Source organism: Eleutherodactylus coqui, chromosome 5 (genome assembly GCF_035609145.1).
Source record: "Eleutherodactylus coqui strain aEleCoq1 chromosome 5, aEleCoq1.hap1, whole genome shotgun sequence".
Lineage (NCBI taxonomy): Eukaryota > Metazoa > Chordata > Amphibia > Anura > Eleutherodactylidae > Eleutherodactylus > Eleutherodactylus coqui.
Window position 1 is genome coordinate 39,159,228 of NC_089841.1, and position 13,370 is coordinate 39,172,597.

The 13,370-nt window shown below is 43.0% G+C and overlaps 1 pseudogene; it reads right to left on the minus strand.

The window, feature by feature from the left end:
• LOC136628745 (zinc finger protein 585A-like) overlaps window positions 1-13,370 on the minus strand; it is a 183,923-nt pseudogene that overhangs the window by 83,673 nt on the left and 86,880 nt on the right.

Below are 13,370 nucleotides of genomic sequence, written 5' to 3' on the forward strand. Positions count from 1 at the left end.
ACCCCCGTCCCGCCTCCCCTCATTGCAAATAGTGCAGAGGGGCAGAGAGGGGGCGGGAGCTCAGAGCACTGCTCCCAGCTCTTCCAGCCTCCTCCCCCTGCAGAGAGGGACGCCGTATATCGGCCAGCGTGAATACCCGGTCGATATACGGTCGTCTGAATAACCCTCTGTACAGGTGGTCGGACATGATGTGAACAGTCCTGTTCCTTGTGGTTTGCACTCAGTTGTGTGTTGGTGTGAATGGTGTCCTGTTCTGCTTGGATCGTTTTCCATCTGGGGCGAGCCAGGCCCTTAGGTTCCAGCGTGGGGCCTTCCCTGTTGGGACGTCTGCCCGGCTTGCAGGCAGCACTCATGGGGTAGTTGTCTTGTGAGAGTGGGGACCCACGAGACAACGAGGACCCTTGTCATGGACTTCAGTATATTGGGCAAAATACTAACTAATACCTCGTACTATAGCAAGGACATCTGTTTATGCGTGCAGGTATGTTGGGTGGGTGTTTTGGGTGCGTGTCCGTCGTTGTGTCATGTCTGTTGGAGTCTCATTCGCAGATCACTAGTTTATTTTCTTTTGGTGCTTAGCATGTGTGCATTTGCGTATCTCAGGGATATGGATCCAGCGCGTCCACGTTGTATGCGACGACAAGCTTGCACAGTGGGCAGCGACTAACAGAATAGTATTTAACAAGGAGAACTGCAAAGTCCTACATCTGGGAAAGGAAAATGAAAAACGCATACAGATTGGGAGGAATTGAGCTAAGCAGCAGATGTGAAAAAAACTTGTGTATACTAATAGATCATAGACTGAACATGAGTCAACAATGTGATGCGGCAGCCAAAAAGGCAAACACAATTTTGGGATGTATTAAGAGAAGCATAGAGTCTAGATCCCTAGAGGTAAATCTTCTCTACTCTTCCTTAGTTATTGCATACTGTATGTTCAGCGTTTAATACACACCCATAGAGAACAATAGAGAACCATTGCGCATAATACGCAGTGAAATAAAACATGCTGCATTCTTTTTTATGTGAGTATTATATGCAATGGATATACGCAAGTGTGAATGGTTAATGAAAATCAATGGACTTTCATTGACTCCATTCACCGCATATTATGTGTAATTGCGCGTGTAATATACTATTAAATTATACTCGTGGGAGCTTGCCCTTTGGGTTTATTCACACAGGTGTAATCATGGGCCCAAACTATTTGTATTCCCTGCATTTTTGCTATTTCTTTGGCATGTGTATTCATTGCTTTTTTTAACATGCGCAAAAAAAGTTCTTATTGATGTCATGTATAAATACGCAGTGAGTAGAATCCTAGAATGGTAGAGTTGGAAGGGGCCTCCAGGGTCATCGGGTCCAACCCCCTGCTTAGTGCAGGATTTACTAAATCATCCCAGACAGATGTCTCTCCGGTCTCTATTTGAAGACTTCCATTGAAGGAGAACTCGCCACCTCCCGTGGTAACCTGTTCCACTCATTGATCACCCTCACTGTCAGAAAGTGTCTTCTAATATCTAATTTGTGCCTCCTCCCTTTCAGTTTTATCCCATTGCTTCTAGCCCCTTAACGACCAGCCCATAGTGTTTTTACGTCCTCCCGAAGTGGGCTTTATTCTCTGAGGACGTAAAAAACATGCTTCCTGCAGAGAATAATGCCCCTCGGGCTGTGGACGTGACAGCTCCATGCTGTCGGTGTCCGCAGGTAGCTGACAGCATGGAGCTGTCATCCCGGGCTGTTCGGACACCCCCCCGGCATTGCGATCGGCGCTATGCAATGGATAGCGCCGATCGCAAAAAAGTAAATAAAAGTACACAAAAGTTAAAGATTCAGCTGCTCTGATGGATCGGATCCATCGGAGCAGCTGAAATTACTCACCCAGGTCCGGCACGCTGCTCCCCGCTCTCCTACCGCTCCGGGGCCCGAAGCCGGTCTTCTGCGCATGCGTGCCAGGCGGCATTACGTCAGCCGCATGCGCAGAAGGCCCGGCGGCGCGGGAGATTTAAAATCTCCTGGCTCCCGGCTCCTGTAGGTAGCCGGGAGGCAGGAGATGTCAGCGGGGACTGCGGTGAGCGGTCCCCGGTACCGCGATCGTCGTTATCCAATGGATAGCGGCGATCGCGAAAAAGTTTAAAAAAAGTCAGTTTCACCTCCCCTCATGGATCGGATCCATGAGGGGAGGTGAAAATACTCACCCCCAGTCCTCAGCGGTGTCCCGATGTCCCGGGACCCGAATCCCCGTCTGCGCATGCGCGCCCGATGATTGACATCGGGCGCGTGCACAGACGGGCTCGAGCCCCGGGAAATTTAAAATCCCTCTGCTCCTGGCTGCCATGTGTAGCCAAGAACAGAGGGATGTCACTGGGGACATGATCACTGTCATCCAATGGATGACAGTGATCATGTAAAGTGAAAAAAAAGTGTAAAAAAGTAAAAAAAAAAAAAAAGTAAAAAAAAGTTTTTAAAAGTTTAAAAAGCGTACGTTTCATCTCCCCTCATGGATCATATCCGTGAGGGAGGATGAAAGTACGTACCTAAGGCCCCCAGATTTATCCGCGGACCTTACCACAGCTTCTGCACACGCGCCCGTCGCCAAAATGGCGGGCGCATGCGCAAAAGCTGTGGATTGCCAGGATAATTTAAATTCTCCCTGCTCCTGGCTACAAAACGTAGCCAAGAGCATGGAGATTTAATGGGGGTCCGCAGTGAGCGGTTCCTGGTCACGTGTTCGCCATTATCCAATAATGGCGAGCACGTAAAAGTAAAAAAAAAAATTTGAAGTTTCATCTCCCCTCACTGATGCGATCGGTGAGAGGAGATGAAACTTTTTACCGGAGGCCTGCGTATGTGAACCCCGACGCGATCTTCCTCCGTGGACCTTCCCGAATTCTGCACATGCGATTGCCGGCAAAAAGCTGGACACACGCGCAGCAGTCGGGGGGCCCAGGAAATTTAAAATCTCCTTGCTCCCAGCGACCAACAGTCACAGAGAGCCTGAAGCAGTGACGGGTGGCCTCGTTGAACGGTCCCTGGTCACGTGATAAAAAGGTAGCGATCTACCTTAGGCCGGTCTCACATGACCGCATAGGAATTACGGATTCTGCATGCGTCTGATCCACGGTATTACGCAGATCAATCGCATTGGATTACACAATTCCGCTCACATTAGCGGGTCGGAATTGCGTAATCCACTCGCAGAAAAGAGAACGCAGCAGGTTCTATTTTACTGCGGATATTTGCAACGTAGAGCCCATTGTGCCCCATGGTCGTGGATATACCCGGTGCCCATACGTAACTACGTTGTATACGGGCTGCGGGTACCCCCGTCATCGCTAAGTGACGGTGCGGGAAATACAAAAAAAGGTGTACTGTGCATGACCGCCTGTGTGAGTAGGCAGTTATGCGCAGTACATTACGCAGCCGTACGCAGGGTCACAGCCGGGCTCACAGATGGGATCCGCTGTGGGCCTCCGCAAGCGGATTCCGCCTGCACCCGCGTGAGCCCTGTGTTATTCAGACAGCTACCTGTGATACGTATTTTACTAGAAGCCCCAGGAACGCTCGCCTTCCTGCAGTTCCAGGAGCACCTTGTTGAGCGCCTTCTGTGCGAGAACGCCGCACCTCATCAAGCTTACGGAGACTCACGGAACGCCACTTTTTACACCCCATACCCGCTGCTGAGGTCACGAAATACCCCCAAAAAGCATGAGAGGAGGGGGGGGGATACCCGGTTTTATTGCCCCATGGGCCCATTCCAACCAGCCTCCGTAATTACCCGTCTTCGGAAATACTACACAGTTCACATTTTTACTTTTATCTAAGATTTGCGAACGCCAAAAAGGGCGCGGAGGGGGGGGGGGGGAATTTTTAGGGAGTCAATCTTTATTCTGTACAAATAAGCAATGGGGCCTGGAATTTATTCAGTTGTGCCCTAAAATCCAACAGGTGTTCCGTCCTTTATAGGCCTTGCCATGCGTCCTGTAAGTAGATTAGGGCCACAATGGGTATGTTTCTGAACTCGGGACAAACGGGGGTATCCATTTTGGGGTGAACGTCTTCATTCCTATGTGCACTGTACAAAAAAAATGTTTTTAAATTGAAAAAATTGCCAAAAAAATTGAAAATCGTAACTTTTTCCTTCTGCTTTGCTTAGATTCATTCAAATACTGTGGGGTCAAAATACGCAGTACACCCCTAGATGAATTCGTTAAGGGGTCTAGTTTTCAAAATGGGGTCATTTGAGGGGGTTCTTTATAGTTTTGGCCGCTCAATGGCTCTATAAGTGGGCAATGGGGCCTGAAATTTATTCAGTGGTACCCTGAAATCCAACGGGTATTCCTTTCATTGTAGGCCTAGCCATGGGTCCTGTAAGTCTATTAGGGCCACAATGGGTATGTTTCTGAACACGGGACAAACAGGGGTATCCATTTTGGGGTGAAAGCCTTCATTTATATGTGTGCTGTACAAGAAAAACTGTTTTTAAATTGACACAATAGCCCAAAAAATGAAAATCCTATTTTTTTCCTTTTGCTTTGCTTGAATTTATTCAAAAACTGTGGGGTCAAAATACACAGTACACCCCTAGATAAATTCGTTAAGGAGTCTAGTTTTCAAAATGGGGTCATTTGTGGGGGTTCTCTATGTGTTTGGACGCTCAAGAACTCTACAAGTGGGCAATGGGGCCTAAAAGGACTTCAAGCAAAATTTGTGTTCCGAAAGCCACCGGTCGCTCCTTTCATTTTGGGCTCCGTTGTGTATCCAGACATAAGATTAGGGCCACAATGGGTATGTCTCTGAACACGGGACAAACAGGGGTATCCATTTTTGGGTGCAAGTCTTCCTTCATATGTGTGCTGTACAAAAAAAGCTGTTTTTAAAATGACAGAATTGCCGAAAAAACGAAAATCACAATTTTTTCCTTTTGCTTGGTTTGAATTCATTCAAAAACTGTGGGGTCAAAATATGCAGTACACCCCTAGATAAATTCCTTAAGGGGTCTAGTTTTCAAAATGGGGTCATTTGTGGGGGTTTTCTATGGTTTTGGGCGCTCAAGAACTCTACATGTGTGCTATGGGGCCTAAAAGGACTTCAAGCAAAATTTCTGTTTTGAAAGACACTGACTACTCCTTTCATTTTGGGCCCCGTTGTGGACTCAGATATAACAATAGGGCCACAATGGGTATATTTCTGAACACGGGAGAAATAGGGGTATCCATTTTGGGGTGTAAATCCTGATTTTCATGTAAACTATAGGAAAAAAATATGTCTTTAAAATGACAGATTTGCAAAAATATGAAATTTTACTTTTTCTCCTCTAAATTGAATTAATTCCTGAAAAAAAACTGTGGGGTCAAAATACTCATGACACCCCTCAGTGAATACACTAAGGGGTGTAGTTTTTAAAATGAGGTCATTTGGGGGGGTATCTATTATTCTGACACTCATGAGCCTCTCCAATCTTGGCTTGGTATAGGAAAACAAAGTGTTCCTCAAAATGCTAAAAAGTAATGTTAAATTTGTACGTCTCCTAAATGGTTAAAAAAAAACGAAAGTTTTTCCAATGTGCGCCCAAAATAAAGTAAACGGGTGGAAATATAAATCTTAGCAAAAAATTTTATATTATGTTTGCACATATTTAAGATATTGCAGTTGGAAATGTGAAAAAATGATGATTTTTTCAAAATTTTCCCAATTTTGGCGCTTTTAATAAATAAACACAATTTCTATCGGTCTATTTTTTCCGCCTAAATGAAGCACAACATGTGGCGAAAAAACAATGTCAGAATCGCTTGGATATGCAAAACCTTTCTGGTGTTTTTCCATGTTAAAGTGACACATGTCAGATTTGCAAAATTTGGCCTGGTCATTAAGGCGCAAACAGGCTTGGTCACTAAGGGGCTAGTCTTTCCTTGTGCAGATGAGAATAGGGCTGATCCCTCTGCGCTGTGACAGCCCTTCAGATAGTTGTAGACTGCTATTAAGTCTCCTCTCAGCCTTCTTTTTTGCAAGCTAAACACTCCCAGATCCTTTAACCGTTCCTCATAGGACATGACTTGTAGACCGTTCACCATCTTTGTATTGTAACACCCTGAAGATATATACACTTACTGTGTGTATGGCCAGAGGCCTGGTCCTTGTCACAGTGCCACCAAGTCTGGTAACACAAGGGGGAGTTGTTGTAGAAATATATATATATATCATGTCGTGATGCTACCATTTCCACACACCGTTAATCTAAGCAGCGGAGTAATAACACAGAGACTTGTGTATAGTACCTCGGGTCCTCAGGAACGGTTAAGGCCTGGTAAAACTTTACTTACATAAACTTGAATAAACAGGTAGTTACAGGTAACATTCACTTGAAGCAATTACTGGCGGGAGCTCAGAGGTTGGGAGGATACACAGGAACAATATGGCCCTATAGTACATGTATCTATATATCACTGGTCCTGGAATTTGGAACACTCCAGAGGAGGATAAGGGTAGGGGTCACTCCACATACACTCTGGCAGACAAAATTACTCAGAAGACGGATTAGCCTAAATGCACCACGCACAACATCCGCCTGGTTGTCACAATTAAGTACCTCTGTGTGGTGATCCTAATGGCGAATGGCCACACAGGAAAAATACACCTGGGTACCTGCTTTAGTAAACTGGGGGTTACGTGCTCTCTCTCTGGAAGGGACTCACTCCTCTCACATCCACTCTCCAGACGCTACAGGTGGTCATTACTTTTCCTCCATCTTCACCAACATGGAAGCTAAAGGTGCTTCCATGCGGCTCTGTGTTAGCTGTCAGTTGCAGGCAAGATGAAAACCCATCCTAACACAGATTGAAGAAGACAGACCTTTTCCCGCTTTCAGACACTCACTTTTATAACCTCATTGGAACCACATGACACAGTAGAAAAGATACATTTAACAGTATCGTCCTTTTCGAGTACCTGCCTGCTCGTCAGAAAAGATTCGGGTGCTGGCGGGGGGTTGCGGGAGTAAGCAGGGGGAGCGGGGGTGGGGGAGGGAGATCTGGTGAACATGTCTTCTTTTGCCACTGATCTGTCCAAGCAATATAGATTTTTCTAGCGACTTTTAGGGGGGAAGGTCTAGGAGAGACGCCCAAGATATACTTTCCAGTTTAACGGCATACCTATATACATTAACCCTAGAGAGACTGCATTGGGACTTTACATTGGGCTAATGTTATAGCACACATCGCTCATCATGCCATTGTCCAGCAATTACCATAATAAAACGATGCTGCTATCAGCCTCTGCAGAGTCAAATCACTACAGCTGTGTAATACATCTAGTTTATACAAATCAATAGACATTTTACACTAAATAATCATCATTTCTACTACACATAAGGCGCTTTCCTGCTGATTTTGTTTTCCTTGTGTACAATTTTGGGCACTGGTATTCATGAAGGACATATCAGAGCTTGAGTGGGTTCAAAAGTAATAAAAAGAATGGACTACAATACCCAGAAAGGTTATCAAAATTTGGGTTATTTACTTTAGAAAAAAGACGGCTAAGGGCGACCTAATTACTATGTATAGATATATCAGGGGACAATACAGCGATCTTTCCCATCATCTATTTGTAGCCAGAACTGTGACAGTAACAAGGGGGCGCCCTCCACATCTGGAGGAAGGAAGATTTCCACACTAACATAGAAATGTGTTCTTTAGGATGTTAACATCTACTATAGAAATAACAAGACCGTGAAGAATGTTCAGTTCAAAGAGATTTGTTGTTGTATTCCATTCAAGAAAATTTGAAGTTCTCTGTTATCTGGGCAACCAAACGGTATTAGCTCATTGTTATGTGTAACAATTTACAAGTATTGTGTATGTTAATGTAAAAGCAATAAAAATACCTTGAAAGAAATGTGTTCTTTGCTATAAGTGCATTGAGGCTATGGAACTCTCTGCCTGAGGTCATGGTGATGGCAAACTCGATAGAATAGTTCAAGAGGGGTATGGACATCATACTTGTACGTTCCAATATTACATGCTGTCAGGGAGAGAGAAAAAGTTTGTAGGCATTCTGCTCCTCAAACCAAGCCTCATGCTGTTATGACATGGTGCTCGGTCATGTTAGTAGAGACACAGAACTGTAACAAAGAATTGCCACTGGGTAGGTAATGCCACCTTGTGTGGAATGTCTCTGTACCCATTGGCATTGAGGGTGTACTTCACTATAACTAGAGATGAGCGAGCACGCTCGGATACAGCAGTTACTCGAGCGAACATCGCTCTTCTCGAGTAACTGCCTACTGGTCCGAGCATGCTCGGGGGGGGCGGGGGTGAGCGGGGGGAGAGAGTGAGAGATCTCTCTCTCTCTTTTTCCCCTCCTGCTACCCCCCCCCCCCCCCGAGCACACTCAGACCAGTAAGCAGTTACTCGAGAAGAGCGATGCTCGCTCGAGTAACTGCTGTATCCGAGCGTCCTCGCTCATCTCTAACTATAACCAATTTCCCTTATCCTTCCCAGCAGAAACATTCCCACACCAAAACAGAACCTCCTCCAAATTTCACTGTTTGGACGATGCAGTCAAGTCGCTTGATGATGAGCAGTCAGTGGAGAAATTGACAAGAAGAAAATAGAGGAGTAATGAGAGGAGAGGTGGATTAGCCAGGCAGCAGATGAAGATGGACTGAAAGGGCAGAAAAGTATTGGATGGGAGGCCATATGAGGAATGTTGATTTAAGTCCTGGTTTATTAAAACTTTTTGTTTATACCCCAGTGTTAAGTTATATTGTGCCGGAGTAAATTGTGCCAATTTTTTAAAGGTATGCATGCCTCTTAATATGTTTGGCACATTTTTTGACAGTCCGCACGTAAGAAAATTAAATGCACGCACATGGGACTATCTCATCGGACTAAAAAATTGTGTCAAAAAAAGTTCAATAAAGTATACGTTAAGGGAAAAAAATCCAGTTTAAAAAAACACGCATTTTTGCCAACAACAACCCTTTTTAAATGGATAAAATACAACTTTTTAAAAATACTATCAATCTTAGATATGGCAATTGTTTTTCTATAAAAATGTGTTTTTTATTGTGCAAAAGTAGTAAAAAAAATCCATATAAACTGGGTATCGTAGTAAACATGCTGATCCAGATAAGAAAATTGTCATATTATTTTTCTGAATGGTGAACGCCATGAAAACAAAACCTCGAAACATAAAAACAATGGTGGAATTTCTGAGGGTTTTTTCCATCTCTCCCCCAAAAAACATTTAATAAAATATATACAATGCATCATATGTACCTCAGCGTGCTGCCATTAAAAAGTACAATTTGTCCCCCCTCCAAAAAACAAGCCCTCATACAGCTATGTCAACAAATTATAGCTCTTGCAATGCAACAATAATAATCACTTGGTCCTAAAGTGAAAAATAGGTTAGTCATTAAAGGGCTAACAGGCTCCAATTTAGCAGTAAAACATTTCCCTCATTGCTTCTTCCTTGTGTGAATTTTCTGATGTGTAACTAGACTTGATTTCACATTAAATCTTTTCCCACATTCTGAACATGAAAATGGTTTCTCTCCTGTGTGAATTCTCTGATGTACAACAAGATTTGTTTTGTAAGTACAACATTTCCCACATTCTGAACATACATATGGCTTCGCTCCTGTGTGAATTCTTTGATGTTTAACAAGATATGGTTTGTAAGAAAAACATTTTCCACATTGTGAACATAAGAATGGCTTTTCTCCTGTGTGAATTCTTTGATGTCTAACAAGCTCCCATTTAATGGTAAAACATTTCTCACATTCTGAACAAGAAAATTGCTTATTCGCTGTGTGTATTCTCTGATGTCTAACTAGAAATGAATTGAATCGAAATCTTTTCCCACACTCTGTACATGAATACGGCTTCTCTTCTATGTGATTTTTTTTATGTCTAACAAGATTTTCTTTTAGATTATAACATTTTCCACATTCTGAACATGAAAATGGTTTCTCTCCTGTATGACTTCTTTGATGTTTAACAAGCTCTGATTTACCAATAAAACTTTTCTCGCATTCAGAACATGAATACGGCTTCTCTTGCATATGATTTTTTTTATGTCTAACAAGATTTGATTTCAGAGTAAAAGATTTCCCACATTCTGAACATGGAAATGGCTTCTCCCCCGTATGACTTCTCTGATGTGCAACAAGCTCCGATTTAGTAGTAAAACATTTCTCACATTCAGTACATGAATACGGCTTCTCTTGCATGTGATTTTTTTCATGTCTAACAAGATTTGATTTAAGAGTAAAACACTTCCCACATTCTGAACATGAAAATGGTTTCTCTCCCGTATGACTTCTTTGATGTATAGTAAGCTCCGATTTTGCATTAAAACATTTCTCACATTCTGAACATGAATATGGCTTCTCTCCCGTGTGATTTCTTTGATGTCTAATAAGATATGATTTAAAGGTAAAACATTTCCCACATTCTGAACATGAAAATATTTTTTCTTTGCGAGTTTGTTGATTTGCAATGAAGGATGATTTTTTGCCATAACACGTTCCACGTACAATACGTAAAAATGGCTTCTGTCCTGTGTGAATTCTTTGGTGCAAAACTAAATTTGATTTTGTAGTATAACATTTTCCACATTCTGAACATGAATGCTGCTTTTCCCTTGTTTGAATTCTTTGATATTCCCTCCTTCTGTGACTTTTCTTCTGCTTATTGGTCTGTGATGAATCAAAAGATGGGATCTGTATAAGAGGATCAGATGATGGATCTTTGCTGTGAAGGGCTGGGGGGATATCTCTGATAACGTCAGGTTTTTCATATCTATTTTGTGTGATGCCACAGTCAGCTGCTCTACAATCTGAGGATATCAGATATTCCTCTGAGCCCCCGGTATCATTATCTAAAAAGCATAAAACTGATTATTTTTATTTATATATAACTTTAAAATTTAAATTGATATTTTACACTTCTATTGAAACATTTCTATGCAAAAGTCAATTCGCAAACTGCAATTATTAACTAAAACTTTGTCATAGGAACACAAAAATAATGGCATGTGGGATCCATCACATAATGGACAGAAACAGTGCTTGATGGAACCCTTTGACCATAATGGGTTCCCTCGGAATTTAGTTATTTTACTTAAAAAACAACAACTCTTTTCTGCAATATTTATGACAGAAACCATGGAAGTCTGAACAGAGTCTAAGACAGTGGTAGTAAAACAGATCACAATGTACCAGTAGACCTCACAGTGAGGACCTGTAGATCATGATGTTCCACCACCAGGCTGTTCTTTTCCAGTTTTCCCCTTCTGTGGTGAAGCTTCCATCTTCATAGGTTCATGTATCAGTGAACCTGTCACCACTCTTCTAGTAAATGCTTAGTGGAGAATCATAAAGCTTCTTGTGAGTCAGTGCTATTAGGTGGTGTCCATCTCCCATACTCCCTGACAGTTACATTCCTTTTATCTCAGAGTAGGGTAAAAGAGAGGAGCAATATAATCATGTATGGTCATATGCAGTTTTCTATTTTTGCTATTTATTTAGTTAGATATTATAAGTGGGTGTAAAAAATGAGGACACGTTCTTTATACTTTTTCTACCTTTATAATCATTCTCTAAATTAAAAAAATTGTGCAAACAGCCCCAAAAACTGCAGGTGCGAATCTGGTCTTCTATGTAACAAATTGTGGCTGCAATCAATAATATGGGGGCACCGAGGGATCCCAGTGCTCCGATATTATTAGACAGGATGCTGTTTTACACAGTACAGAACATTACTGTATATGTTGAAAATGTTTTCTGACAGCTAAAGAACAGTGCAGGTCGGTTACTAATTGTTAGGGTACTGTATGGACTCTGTGGGTAGGGGTGAAAGTGAGGACAACTGGTAGTAGGGTACGTGTACAGCATGGGTTGCCCTGAGGGAGCTATCTGGCCCCGTCCTTCTCCACAATAAGGCACATGGAGTGCGGAGGTCAGCAGACTGGTACTGACCACATTATATGTGAATAGTTGCTCCAAACCCAAATCAAACAGTCGTTATTGATCAGACAACAGAATTACTCGCTGTCAACTTGAACACCAGTCAGGCAGCGCTGAGATGAAGACGCAAGCTGGCATGGTGGCAAGTTTTAGAGATCAGCACCCTCTAGGTGTGCCTAGCGGAGTTAATCAGCGTCTTTTATTTCTTTCAGGCTGGAATCTGGCGTCAAAAGCAATTTGCTAAGGTGTAGCCCTGGGTTGCCAGGTCCTTAGCTGTTCTCATGTCCTTCACTTCTCTCTCAGCTGAACCACTTCCGGGAACTATAGAAAAATCCACAAGAGACCACTTTAATGGCAGGTCCAGACTGCTGTGCAGGACCTCTTGCAGTTGAAGCAGAGGGAGTGTGATGCGATTCTGCGACAGGTGTTAACTGCTCAGCAGCCTGTTTCTTGATTATGACCAACGCAGTCAGTCCCAATCTGGTGGCTGATCTGGAGGTTGAGGAGCATACATTTCTGGGTGCACAGTGCCTAGTTCTAATTCAGTCTCTAAATCTCAATCCACTTCCAGGATGGTGTACTTCCACTGTTCAAACACCTCACAGCCCAAACATGTGGGCATAAAATATCCGTGGTCTGACTTTCAGGTCATGTTGGTCTAGAGGTAGCCCTTTACAGGCAACAGATAGGCAATGCACAAAGAGTTGCTCTCCTTGAAGTCTCTTGAAATCGTAGCCTGCCCAGGTGCCGTAATATGTTACCTGACTGCTCCTGCTTTTTGGGGGCGCCTGCTGTTTATTCCATAGGTATTGTGGGGGTATGGTCTGTAAATAGCATGAGGTGATAATAGGTGGGCTTAAATTGCTTCAGGGTAATCCTCTGGTTCCACATCTCTTGGAGCAGCTCTGACATGGAGAAGCAAGGTGCAATGACTGCAAGTTCTAGGGTTTAGCATCCTCCAGGTGTGACTCATCATATTTTGTTTCTTTCAGGCTAGAATACGGTGTCAAAAGCAATTTTTTGAGCCGTAGACCAGGGTTGCCAGATCTACAGTTATTCTCATGTCCTTCATTTCTCTCTCAGCTAAACAAATTCTGGGAACCAGAGAAAAACCTGTGAGAGACCACTTTTATATCAGCTGAATCTCATAGGAATATGTGATTACAGCAATGTCACTTCTCCCGACACTTTGCTCTTAAAGAAACAGTATCATCTCCATAACATTACTCCATTATAAACATACAACAGTATTTATTATCCCCTTACACATGTAAAGGGGTTCCCCACTATTGCTCTATATGCATTCTTGTAAAAGTAGTAAAATATTGAACAGTACTGTAAGTTTACATGCCGGTGGCCATTCCATTTCTCTCCATCACCATCCACCGGCTCGGGGCGT